Genomic DNA, 14958 nt, shown 5'->3' with positions numbered 1-14958 from the left:
AGCACTTTTACAAATATCATCTCTAGTGATCTTCACAACAACTCTAAGTAGGTGCTATGATTATTATTATTATTATTAATTATTATCATTCTTATTTTTCAATTGAAGAAACAGCAAATTGAGGTTTAATACTTGCTCAGGGATACACAGCTAGTAAATTTCTAAATCCAAATTGCCTCTTTGTGACATGTGTGATCTTGAGGAAGTCACTTCTCCTTCAACCTCAGTTTCCTTGTCTATGTAGCACAAATTATGGATTGAGTATCCCAATTATGAGCTGGATCCCTGAAGCATAGTTAACCCTGAGGGATGGAGAGTAACTTTTCCAACTCTATAGTTTGCATATTTCCACCAGAATCCTCTCCTCGTGATTATTAGTTGATATTTATTAGATAAATTTAATTGGTTTTTACAGATGAATATCTATTAAGAAGGTAGAATAAGAAAATAATTGAAAACATCCAGCCAGATTTCTATGAAATATTCTGGTGGTACATGGACAAAGTGCTGGGACTAAGGTCAGGAAGAGCTGGATTCAAATCCAGACTCCAACATCTACTATGTAACCCTAGACAAATTATTTAATCTGCATTTATTCCAGTTTCTTAATAATAACATCTACCAAAAAAAATTATAACATCTACCCCCCAAGTCTGCTGAGAGGATCAAATGAAATAATATTTGTAAAAGTGCTTAATACAATGCTTACAACATAACTGAGGTTGTTGCTATTTTCAAAGAGGACCAAAGAGTATGAAAATATTTGAAAACCAGAGTTTCAGATGTAAACTGAAGAGAGAGTTGCAAAGTTATCAGCTTCACTCTCTATTCCTCAACTATTTAAGTCCAGTAGCAAGACAAAAAATCAGGAAGATCAGTTGATGGCTTAGGATGTAGTAGATGACCTTGGTATCTGACCAAGCTCTAAGCTTTCCGCAGCATCTGCTTCAGTCACCTTCATGACTACTGGAACAAATTGTTATCTGTCTATTCTTCTGGACATTCCTCTTTACATGAATATTGTTTCTGGACTCTAAAATCTTGAAGCTTTCTTTCCACAATGTGTCCTTGGCTTCCAAAATAACAGTGGAAAGTCATCTATTCTAAGATGCTGCTAGATTAGAACACTGATAGGAAAATCTAAATCCACTCATCTTCCAGTTCATGTGGTACTTCTCCAGCTAAGGGAGGAGGGTCATATGGAAGCTGAGATATAGGTGCTCTCCTATCCCTCAAGTGCCTTCTTCTTAGGGAGATGTTTACAGTAAATAAAAGAGTTCCATTTCCCCATGATTGTATTCATTGATTGTGAGGGAATTTTCCAGAAAATAAATAGAAAGTACATGAATACCCTAAAATAGTACCAGATGGAATAATGATCAAGAAGCTCAATAAACAACTATATTAAGTGATTTCATTCACCTCAGAATTGCATAAAGTCAGCCAGAAGGCAATAGGAAAGGGAACCTGCCAGATTGCTATTGTCCACATTCAGGCAAACAACATGGCTTTGTCAATACAGCTGTGTTTTCCCAACAGACAGCTATATTTAAGGAAGTTAGTGGAAGTCCTTTTTCCATAACTGATTCGAAACTACATCTTCTGTAAATGATATATATTTCATGTCTGTGGCAGATGGTCTACTCTGGGACTCTGGATGATGTCTTATACTTATGATTCAAATATGTAAAGGCAGCAGTTATGCTGAATTTACTTATTAAGCATCCTTTTTATCAGTAACTCTTGAATTCTTTGCTTCAAATTTTTGAATGTTATCAAATCCATTTAACAAATGGATTGCTTAATTAGTTGGTTTTACAATAAAATAATTAGGATCAGAGTTTTAAACTTGGAGTATCCTTCCAAACAAGATGACTGCCTGAAGGGAGGCATACAGCCCAGGCCTAAGATTCCTATTTTAGTAGGGGGAAAAAAACTAAAAATAGCTCTGGATGGAGGAATAATCAAGAAGTTCAATAAACAATTATAGTTAAGTGATTTCATTCACCTCAGAACTTCACAAAAAAGTCAGCCAGAAGTTCACAGGCAATAGGAAAAGGAAGCTGCCAAAAAGCTATTGTCCAGACTCAAGAAAACAAACTGGAAATTTCTTAGCACACCAGAGACAGATAAAACCTTCAAGGTTGGAAGCACAGAGGATGTCTCTGAGAAAGACCTAGGGTGGTCTGAAATCCACAGTATGGACCTTAGAAGCAACTAGGAGCATTACTGACTATTGTGATGTAGTGGACTCAGTGAGTGCTTAGACCAGGACAACCCAGGCTCTTGGGTACCAAAGTCCCCAGTAGTATATTTAGAGACATCAGAATATCATACAGGCTCTGAAGATTAAGTGTTCTGTACCTGAAGGATTCAAGAGACCTTAACAACCATGAGAGATAGGGCTCAGTATGTGACCAGGTCCAAACCAAACCACTTCACCCTCAGTAAGAAATAAAAGAAAAACCTAAATAATTATAATATATGATATTACATAAATGGGGCAGCAGGTGGCATAGTAGATAGTGTTTTGAGCCTGGAGTCAAGAAAAATCATATTCCTGAGTTCAAATCTAACTTCAGAAACTTAATAGCTATATGACTCTAGGCAAGTCACTTAATCCTGTTTGCTTCAATTGCCTCACCTACAAAATAAGCTGGAGAAGAAAATGAAAAACCACCCCAGTATTTTTGCCAAAAAGAAAACAGTCCCAGGGGCGGCTAGGTAGCGTAGTGGATAAAGCACCAGCCCTGGAGTCAGGCGTACCTGGGTTCAAATCCAGTCTCAGACACTTAATAATTACCTAGCTGTGTGGCCTTGGGCAATCCACTTAACCCCGTTTGCCTTACAAAAACCTAAAAAAAAAAACAGTCCCAAATAGAGTCACAAAGAGTCAGGTATGACTGAGAAATGAATAAAATATATAAATGCATGAAATAAAAAAAAGAAAGAAAGAAAAATATTCTAGTAGGAAGATACTTAATAACCAAGTGAATGGGCAAGGTAAATCTACCTGAACTTCAAGAAAGCTAATAAGTAAGAATTCTTATTTTGCAGTCTGTGAACTCATTTTTAAATAAACCCCTCTCATTGGAAATGAGCCCATGGCTCCAAGAAAGCTAAAAACTCTGCTTTAAAGGGTGGACTGGAATTCAGCATCCCTTATGTCAAGCATTCGAATGTTATATTAATTTTTCAGCATTTGTTTCTTCACATTTGAGAAGGAATCAACTATGACAATCATCTAATGTAAGAAGCATTGGCTACCTTTCAGAAGGGGTAGCCAAGTTCTCATTTAGTCAGTCTAATTTAATTACCAGTAGCTTAGCATTCAGATGACTTCTTTCCATATTTAACTTAATTACTGCTGCATATAATGAGGCAGATTTTTTATGTTCAGAGTATCATCTAAAATGAAACTAAAATGAAAATCACATTAATTAGTATGTTCCTTACCTTTATTAACTTTTTTTTTGAGGTCCAGGGAGCAAAGGAGTGAAAAAGGATTCCCTTCAGAGCTGAAGTGACAAGAGTGATAAGGATAAAGGAGTTATGAGATTAGAGCTAGGAAGAGATGAAACTTAGCTCCCAGGACATCCCCAAAAAAGATTTCCTGGTTAAGATCTGACACTGACATTTCTTTCATGCTACCATCAACATGAGAATAAGATGCTATGTTATATCATATAAGATAATGTAATTTAGTTTCTTCCTTAAGGATATGATTTCTCTCTCATCACATTCAATTTGGATTAATGTATACCATGGAAACAATGTAAAGACTGGCAAATTGCCTTCTGTGGGGGCTGGGAGGAGATAAGAAAGATTAGGGGAAATATTGTAAAACTCAAAATAAATAAAATCTTTATAATTAAAAAAAAGATAATGTAATTTAAATGCTTTAGAAAAGACCCAAGTCCCAGCAAAAAACAAAACAAAACAAAAAACTGATCTATACTCCCCATTCCCAGGAGCAGAGTTAAAACAACAAAGATGAGCAAAAAAGCTAAAAGGGTGCTATAGAAAACTACTTACAAAGATTATAATAATGCCATGTCTGGAGAAGAAGGGTATGTCTCAAAACAGTCTATGAATTGGACTCAAATCCAAAAGCTCATTTAAGAGCTTAGAAAAGATCTTAAAAATCAAAGAAGAGGGGAAGAAAAATGGAAAAAAGAAATGATAGTAATGCAGGAAAATTATGAAAAATTGACCAGAGAATTCAACACCTTTAAAAAAAAGAAACACAAAAGGTAACTGAAAAAAAATAAAACTCTAAAAATTAGAATTGAACAAATAGAAAGCAATGAATCTATGAGACTACAAGATCCCATCAAACAAAATAAAAAAGCTGAAAAAAATTGAGGAAAACAAATGATCTGGAAAATGGAACCAAGAGAGGCAATCTAGGAATCATTGAACTACTAGAAAGCCTAGATCAAAAAAAGAACCTGAAAAACATCATGCAGGAAATCATTAGAGAAAACTGTCCAAATCTGCTAGAAAAAGAAGACCATATAACCACTGAAAGCATACACAGAACTTCCTCAGGATAAAAATTCCAAGGACTGCTATGGCCAAATTCCAGAACTCTAAAATAAAGGAGAGAATATTGTAAGCGGCAAAAATAAAACAATTCAAATATAAAGAAAAAATCAGACTCACACAGGATCTATTGGTCTCAATATTGAAGACCTTGGAAGACCTGGAATACCATATATCAGAGGAAAAAGGATCTGGGATTACAACCCAGAATTTATTACAGTACAAAATTCAACATATACTGTCAGGGGGAAAAGATAGCTGTTCAATGAGATAGAGGACCTCCAGAATTTCCTGACACAAAGACCAGAACTGAACAGAGAATTCAATAGCCAAATATATGACTCAAGAGTTGTATAAAAAGGTAAATGAAAAGGAGAAGGAAAATAAAAAACAAATGTTGGTCAAGACCATCAACCCTAAAAGGGAACATATAACACTTCTAATTGAGAAGTTTACTTCTCTTAGGATAATTAAATAAAGAGTTGAATATAATTGAGGACATTAGACTTAAAAGATATGGGTATAGTTGGATCTTGTCTCACCATTGAAGAGGTCCAAGATGACATCACTATGTTTGAGACAAAAAACCCTTGATGAAAAGCAAGGGTGTTAACTTTAAATTTAAGTGTCTCATTATCCTTTGACCATTTTAACTCTGCTGTGCTGACAAAGCATAGCACTTACTCTGATGAGGGTATCATAAACTGGGCAGTCTTGAGTCAGTGTCTCCCATAAGTTACAATCATTTGTAAAGTTCTTAGGTAAGACCTCCAGAGACTCCCAGTGCTTAGAGCCCTTTAAGGTTAAGGGGTTAAATACCCTGGGTGAGGAGGGGAGGGTAAAGTGTGAGAGAAAAATAGGCCTGGGGGGATTTGGCTTTGGATAATACTTTGGTTCATGAGGAGGATTGTGTGTCCTTGGAAGGTAATTCAAAAGGGGATAAAGTAAAAAAAAATTATAATTTTAATTTGATGCAAGTTGAGACAATACTACTTATCAAGCAATCAGTCAATCTGTGATAATATTTTGGTAACAATATGAGTTTATCAAGCAATCAAATAATCAAACTGTGATTGATGATACCTGATTAATAGTACTCGAGAGATAAACAGCACCAAGTGAAGAGGCACAAAGATTTATAATTTTAGGAGGAAAGAAGGGAGAGTGCGAACACTAAGTAAATTCTATTCAATAGATTTGGCCCAGAGAGTGAATAAGATACATTCCCACTTGGGTTTAAAAAAATCTATCCTAATTGGGGGGGGGGGGGGCAGAGACAGGGAAAAGGAAAGATAAAAGAAGAAGGGACTGATAAAAGGGAAAGTGAAGGTATAAGTGAAAATAAACTGAAAGTTAAATTTTAAAAGAAAAGTTAAAGGGGAAAGGGAGTAAAATTTTAGGAGGAATATGAGGAAAGGAAAGAAAAAAATATGTGGAAAAAGATAGCACAGAGGGAAATATACAGAATCAGTAATCTTAACTGTAAATGTGAATGAGATGAACTGTCCCTTAAAACAGAAGTGAATAGCAGAATGTATTAAAAACCAGATTCCTACAATATGTTGTTTTAAGGAAACACATTTAAAGTAGAGAGATACACACAACATAAAGGTAAAAGGATGGAGAAAAATATATTATGCCTCAATTGAAGTAAAAAATTCAGGGGTAGCTATCCTGATCTTAGATAAAGTAAAAGCAAAAATTGATCTCATTAAAAGGAAAAAGGAAGGGAACTATATCTTCTTAAAAAGCACCATTGGTAATGAAGCTTTATCATTACTAAACATGTATGCAATTATATAGAGAATTGCATCAAATGTATAAGGTTACAAATCATTTCTCAATTGATAATTGGTCAAAGGATATGGATAGACAGTTTTCAAATGAAGAAATTAAAGTTATATGTAATCATATGAAAACGCTCTGTTATTGATTAGAGACATGCAAATTAAAATATGTAAGAGATGTCACCTCACATTTATCAGATTGGCTAAGATAAGGAAAAAGGGAAAATGATCAAAGCTAGAGAAGTTGTGAGAGGATTGGGACATTGATGCATTGCTGGTGGAGTTGTGTAAGGATCCAGCTATTCTGGAAAGCAATGTGGAACCATGCCCAAAGAGCAATAAAAATGCTCATTCCCTTTGACCCAGCAATTCCAGATCTAAGTCTGTATTAAGAAGAAATCATAAAATATGGGGAAAATTCCACATGTTCCAAAATATTCATAGCAGCTCTTTTTGTAGTGGCAAAGATTTGGAAATTGAGGGAATGCCCATCAATTGGGGAATGGTTAGACAAGTTATGGTACATGAATACTATGGAATGTTTTTGTTCTATAAGATACCATAAATGGTTGGACTCTAGAGAAGGATGGAATGACTTACAGGATCTAATGTTGAGGGAAGGGAGCAGAACCAAGAAAACAATGTACACGTTAACAGCAACATTGTGAGATGATCATCCTTGATGAAAGCAACTCCTCTCAGCAGTTCAGAGAGCTAGGACAATTGTTTTAGACCAGCTATGGACAATGCTATCCCCATTTAGAAGAGGAAAAACAAAACAAAATAAAACACACAAAAAATCCTTCAGAGTCTGATGAACATTTTATAAAAATTATCTCTCATGTATTTCTTTCCCTTAATCCTATTTCCTCATACTGAGAATAACTAATTTGTAAATATGTTTATAAAAATATGTATGTTCAATGTTAACCTGACTGTTTGCCACTAAGGTGGGGGAGGTGGGAGGAAGGGTGGAAGGAAATTTTGTAACTTAAAAATATATATGCATATGGATAATTGTTTACTCCCTTTTTTTAACCCCCCCCTTTTTTTAACCTTTTCGTATGTCTCTTGAATCTCCTGTTTGATGCCAGAATTTTCTATTTAGCTCTGTTTTTTTCATCAGGAATTGTTAGAAGTCTTCCATATGTCCATCTTTTCCCCTGAAAGAGAAGGCTCAGCTTTGCCAGATAGTGGATTCTTGGCTGCATTCCAAGTTCCCTTGCTTTTTTAGAATATCTCCTTCCAGGCCCTTCGATCCTTTAATGTTGATGCAGCGAGGTCCTGTGTAATCCTTACTGCATCTCCTTGGTATCTAAATTGTTTCTTTCTGGCTGCTTGGAGGATCTTCTCTTCTATCTGATAGTTCTGGAATTTGGGCACAATATTCCTTGGTGTTTCATTTATTTCATTTATTTTACCTCTGGTTCCATGATATCAGGGCAATTTTCCATCACTAAATCCTGTAATATTAAGTCTAGGCTTTTTTTTACTCTCTTCAACGTTTTCATGAAGACCTATAATTCTTAGGTTGTCCCTCCTCAATCTATTCTCAAGGTCAGTGGTTTACATTTTCTTCTATTTTTTCTATTTTTTGGTTTTGTTTAACAGGCTCTTGTATCATGAAGTCATTAGTTTCCACAGACTCCATTCTTTTTTTTTATAGAAGAATTTTCTTCATTTACCTTTTTCAACTCCTTTTCCAATTGGTCAATTCTATTTTTGAAAGAGCTTTTCATTTGACCAATTGAGGTTTTTGAGAGAATTATTTTCTTTTTGCATTTGCCCAATTGAGGATCTGAGACAATTATTCTCATTTTTGTATTTGTCCAATTATATTTTCCAATGATTTGGTTTTTTTTTTGCAAGGTATTAATCTTCTCTTGGGTTTCTTTTCCCAAATTTTCCAACTGATTTTTTTTTTTTTAGTTTTTGCAAGGCAGTGGGGTTAAGTGGCTTGTCAAAGGCCACACAGCTAGGTAATTATTAAGAGTCTGAGGATGGATTTGAACTCAGCTACTCCTGACTCCAGGGCCAGTGCTCTATCCACTGCACCATCTAGCTGCCCCTTTCCAATTGATTTTTAAACTCCTTCCTTATTTCTTCAAGGAAGTCTTTCTGTGCTGGAGACCAGATCATATTCTCCTCAGAAGTTCTAGGTCTCTCTGAGTTAGGGTTTTTCCCTTCCAAGAATTTTTCTATGGACCCTCCTTTTCATTGGCTTTTCTTCATTTTACTAAGACCTTGAGTTGGGGAGGGACTGGTTCACAGAGGTTTGGTGTTGGTACCCCTAGAGGCTTTACTCACTGAGTGTAATATCTCCAACTAGCCAGTAGGGGGTGCTGGTTGCTTTCTCTGGAGTGTGTGACCTTGATTGAGGCCCTCTCCCTTGGCCTGGAGGGAGTGATTGAAGTTGTTAAATACTTTTGTCTTTGATCAATGGTGGGCTTTACTCTGGGGTGAGGTGATCACTCTCCCTATTGTCAGTTGAGCTGGTTCTGCTGCTCACATACTTGTGCCTGGGGAAAAGTTAGCCTGTAATTGTGTTTCTTCTGGGAAGAGGCTTCAGCTGAACTGGAGGCATGGACTTTGAGTTCCTCCTGACTAGAGGAGTCCAAGGATGATGTCTGCAGCTATCCCGGCACCGAAACTCTTCCTCTAGCCCTGCTGGCAAGCTCCAGAGAGTCAGTGCCAACACCAATGCCTCTGCTCCCTAGTTGACCCAAAGTCCTGCGATCCACTGGTACTAGCCCTGCCCCTGATCAAGCTGGTCAGGTACTTTGTCCCTCAGGCTCCCAGGCTCCAGCCTTGTGACTAATCAGGCTAAACTGTGGCTAATCCAGGCTCCCAGGCTCTCCCTGGTGCTATGCTCCCTGCAGAGTCTGCTCTCTGCACCCAGACTCACCTAGGATCCTGAGGTAGATGTTCTTTCTCCTGGCTTTTCTTTCTGGGTTTTGTTGATCAGATTTCTGTTAAGAGGTTTGTTTCATATCATATATGGGGGAAGATCAGGAGATTTTAGAACTGTGCCTTTCTTCTCTCCACCATCTTGGCCAGAACCCATATGGATAATTGTTAAAAATATTTTTTTTAAATAAGACCAAGAAAATGCAGTCTCTGTATCAGCCAGCACCACACATCCATATATGGAACAATCGATTACAGCAAATAGAGAAGTTTTGAGTACTATGAGCAAATTCACTTACCTTGACAGTGTCCTTTCAAAGAGGTATACATTGACAATGATGTTGACATTCACATGGCCAGACCTAGCTCAGTATTTAGGAGGTTCCAAAATAAAGTGTGGAAGAGAAGAGGTATTAGACTAACTACCAGATTGAAAAACCTGTTGTACTGAACTCTTTGCTATATGCCTATGAAAACTGGACAGAAACTGAATTACTTCCATTTTAATTATCTTAAGAGGAAACTGAAGATCACTTGGCAGGAGAAGATACCAGATACAGAGGGCCTTTTTTTGAACTAAACTGCCTAGAATTTCAACATCACTACAGAGAATTCAACTATGATGGGCTGGGCATGTTGTTAGAAAGCCAGAAGTACACTTGTCAAAAAGACTGTTCTATGAAGAACTCACACAGGGCAAGTGCTCACAAGGAGATAAGGAGAAATGATACTAGGACCCCCTGAAGGTCTCTCTTAAGAACTTTGGGACTGATTGTGCAACATGTGACCCAGGATCACCCAACATGGTGTGCCCTCAGCAGAGAGGGTGCTATGCTCTATGAGAAAGGCAGAATTGAAGCAGCCCAAAGGAAACATGTCATACTACTCACCCCAGGTGTTCACATGGACTATTTGTGCCTGACCTGTGGGAGAGCATTCTATGTTCACAGAAGATTTCTACTGATGGAAAAATCAAAGTCAATTAACAAGTCTGATCAGCCATAGTCAGACAACACTATAATTTCTCTCAAACATAGTGATGTCATTTTGGTCTTCTTCGATAGGGAAAGTCAAGAAGCAACTGACCATCAGCAACCCTATGAGGTAGGTCAGAGGTGGGGAGAACCTTTTTTCTACCAAGGGTCATTAGGATATTTATAAGATCATTTGAGGGCTCTATGTGAGCAAACATTTAATTAATTTATTTTCTCCTAAAAAGCTCCTACATTTATTGAATTTTTGAGGCTTGTCTATGGCTGCCTTGACTCTAGATCAATCTGTCCATGAACCTGGAGGTTCTCTACTCATGAAGTAGGTTGTGTTATTATCACCATTTTATAGATAAGGAAACAAAGAGAAACAGAGATGAAGTGACTTTGACTTGTCCAGGATCAACAGCTAGTAAAGGATGCATTTGAACTCAAGCTTTCCAGACTCTCAATGGATATTCTACCATTCTATCTGTAAAAAATGCCTCCCTCACAAGAGTAATCAGGGAACTGGCTTACATTCTAAAACTTTACAAATCAAACTCCAATCTAGAAATATTCAAGGAGATGGCAGGTGAATATAATTAAAGCCCTATATTCCTTTCTCACACTATTTGAAATTATAATTATGTAATATATGATAATTGGTTCCAGTTCAGTGGAAATATAAAATGTGAATTCAAATTATATTACTGGGCAATCATTGCTCCCACTAATAGGGACTTAGCTGTTTAGTCATATCTTCCTCACCTATACAAACCTCATCTATATATTTATATAATTTATATTCTATATGTACATATATCTCTATATGCTATATTTTACTCTTGCTTTTCTGAACTGGAGCTGCAAAAGAGAGAACTCTTGGCCTAACTGCAGAAATTTGGGAAAATGTTGCTATCTCTATCCTGCCCCTCCAGTACTGCTAAATGAAGATCTAGGCCCCTGGTCGACCTCCTCGATCAAAGATTATGCCCCACCCTGGCAGAGCGAAATACTACTGGTCAACCACCTGGTCTCCAGTCAAGTAGGATGGAGGGGGAGTGCAGATGGGAGCTCACGCTACCTCCCTCCTCAAACCCCCAGGGACAGGATAACAAGAAAAAGAAATTTATTCACTCCAACTCAAACATCAAGCCTAAAAGATTTCTGCTGATGGAAAAACCAGCCAATTAAAAATTATAGCCTGACCTGAGGGAATTTTACTATGTTAAATGGGCGTGACTATTAGGCTGACTTTCACAAGATCTGAAATAATCCTGAGGCTATGGATTGGCTCAAGACGGAACCAATTCAAAATATTAACATTCTCCTGAGGGGGGGAAACTGCCTAGCAGCTGCTGCTCACTAGAAAGATAACAGATAGTATAGCAGATTATCACTGAAGCTGCCAATGGCAGGTCAGCTAAAAAAAAAAAAAAAGTCTGAAGGTGACAACAGCAGGTCTCTGAGCAAGCAGCATATGGCAAGCTCAAGAGTGAGAAAAGTGTTCCAAATGGGACACAACCCAGGAATGTAAGCTGCCTGGGCTATGAATGTTCCCTTTCCCACTAGAAGTATGACAATTTGGGATAGAGTGTGTGTATAGGAGTGGGGGTAAATTTCTTTTCCTCATTGTTCTTCAGTTGTGTTGTATTCTTCTTGATCCCATTTAGGATTTTCTTGGTAAAGGTACCGGAGTGGTTTGCCATTTCTTTTTCCAACTCATTTTACAAACTAGGAAACTGAGGCAAACAGTGCTAAATGACTTGCCCAAGACCACACTAGTAAGTGTCTGAGGTCAGATTTGAACTCTGACTCCAGGACTGGCTCTCTTTCCACCATGCCACCTTGTATTTACCATACAAACTATATTAAATAAATGTTCTTTGATTTATTATAATGCCATCAATGCTATGAAAGTGATATCCTAAACTGCAGAATTAACCGTGTCACCTCCATCCTCCTATTTAGCTATAGAATCAAATGTAAAATCTCCTCTTTGTCTTTTAGTGCCCTTCACAAACTGGCCCCCTCCCTCCTTTCCAGGCTTTCCCTTCTCCATGCAGTCTATGATCCATTGACCCTGACACCTCCTTACAATTCTTCTAACAAGATACTCCATATTCTAGTTCCATGCATATTCACTTCATGCCTGAAATACTCTTCCTCCTTATCTCACAAAGATTATTGGAGTGTTTTTAAATTCAAAAAATATTTCCTCACCACCCACTGAAGCACACTGAAACAGGTACTGAGAGAGAGAGAGAGATCCAAAATTAAAATAAAACACTATCCTCATAGAACTTGCAGTCTCATAGGAGGGAAAGATATAATAAACACAGGTAACTAGGGGAATTCATCACATATTGTCAATTTACAAATTAGTTATATAAGAGATTGATATTCAATATTATTTTTTCCAGGTCTACTCTTGATCATTTTTTGAGAATTAAGTGCAATACTGAAAAATTACTTCAAAACCTACAAAGTATTATGTGAATATGTAGGAAATAATAAATAATATAAAAATTATCAAATAATATTTTAATCAGCATTCAAGGGAACCACAAACTAGACAAAATTAAAATGACTTTCTCAAGTTGAATTCAACATTTTTCTTTCTTTTTTATTTTTGGACATATGATTTCATTGATTTCACATTTCCCAGTAAGGAATTTTCCTCTATCAGTGTAAATAGTCTTAGAGAATCACCTAGAGCACTAAAAGTCAGTATCAAGTCAGCATTTATTAGGTGCATACTGTTTAAGTTAGTAGAGGGATATAGTCCTAGGCATGGATAACTTACAGTCGTGGTACAGGGGATTCTTAATCTTCTTTTTGGAGTGGTACAATGGGTAAGAGTTCTAGACCCGGAGTTCAGATGACTGAGTTCAAATTCTGCCTCAGAGATTTATTAGCTGTGTGACTCTATGCAAGTCATTTAATGTCTCCAGTTTTAGTTTCCTAATCTATATAAAGAGTATAACAGTAAAAACTATTTCACAAGGTTGTTGTGATGATCAAACAAGATAATATACATAAAATATAGTGCTTTGAAAATTTTAAAGCATTATAAAATGCTAATATAATGATGATAAAAGTGGTGATGGTGATCAGCAGGGTGACGATGGACCCTCTTTGGTAGTCTGATGAAACCTATTGACCCCTTCTCAGAATAATATTTTAAATGCATCAAATAAAATATGTGAGACTACAAATGAGACAATTATATGGAAATAAAATTATCAAAATTTTTAATTCATCAAACCTCCTGAAATATACATGGATTCCAGTTTAAGAACCTCTAGTTTAGTAGAAAGACATAAAGAAATAACAGGATGTAAATGTGTATCAAAACAAATTTGGGACTATACACTAATGTTAATAAGACCTTAAAAGCAAGATTTGCTTCAGTAATCAAAAGAATTGACTGTACTTTTTCTGCATAAAAATAAAAATGGTATAATGATATTTATTAATGGTGATTCAGTCCTTGAACTTTCCACAGTGCTCAGTGTCTCAAAGGGTTTAAATCTAAAGTGACAAAGCTAGATTGTTCAAATTTGCTGAAAAGCTAAGCTAAATCACAGTGCTTCATGTTATTAAATGCACTGGTCCATTTCCATCTAAATTGATCTTGGGATTTGAGTTGTATTAAAAAAAAGTTCAGTTAAATTTAATTGACTGCAGAAAAATCTCCTGAAAAACAACAAATAAAAAAAAAGAAAAGAAAAGAAAACCTTGTTGAATAATCAGCATTTCCTATTCATTCTTTATAAAACTGGGTCACATCTAAATGAAATCCCCTTATTGAAGCTGATTATTATTTTCCATATTAAACTCACAAAGAGGATAACTCAAGAATTAAAGTAATTCTTTACTTAAAGTAAAGGACTATATCACCATAAAATATGGCAGCCCACCTGACCCCAGATGATCTTCCTGAAATTTTCAGCAAACAATTTTTTAAAACCAATTTAACCACGACATAGGAATGAATTATGACAGTATAGCCAATCTCCTCACAAGTACCATTAGTATACCCAAACACTGCCAGAAACAGTACCACCAAACCTGAATGAAGACTGAAGACTGCCCTTTAGAAGATCTCATTGGAGATCTTCTCCATGGACTAGATGGTCATAAATTTGGGATGTTGTCAAAGATTTCATTTTTAGTCAAGACATGAATGAATCAGACAGTTTTTGAGCTTCCTTCCAACTCTTCAGTGTGACCTTTTTATTCAAATCATGACTCTTCCCCTTCAATATATTTGACCTTGGGCAAATCACTTAACCTCTCTGAGTCTCAAGTTCCTTCATTGTAAAATGAGAGATGTTGACTGAGATGACCTCAAATGTCTCTTCTATCTCCAAATCTATGATCTTATTAGCCCATAAGTCTATAACTAAGTATTTATGAAAAGCTTCAAATATTTGGACAAATTTCCAAGTTTTCAAAAAGGTTTGCTAAATATATTGAAACAAAATGCAATTAATTTTTAAATTTTTTTTAGCTTTATAATCTCAGAAAAGGAAACAATACCATACCAGGAATCAAATTAAAAATCTTGAGAACCAGAAAAAGTATGACCAAAAATAAAGTTATTTCTCACCCAATCAGTCACAGGAAACAAGAACTTCCTTGGGATAGATTTTAAAATAAAAATATCTATCCAATCTAATTTAAGAGGTGGAATTTAGCCAGGCTGGTACCCTATTGGTTTAGATTATACTAGGCCCTGAAAT

This window comes from Macrotis lagotis, chromosome 5 (assembly GCF_037893015.1).
Source record: "Macrotis lagotis isolate mMagLag1 chromosome 5, bilby.v1.9.chrom.fasta, whole genome shotgun sequence".
NCBI classification, from domain to species: Eukaryota; Metazoa; Chordata; class Mammalia; order Peramelemorphia; family Peramelidae; genus Macrotis; species Macrotis lagotis.
The sequence above is the reverse complement of the archived record's forward strand: the minus strand, read 5'-3'. Positions refer to the sequence as shown.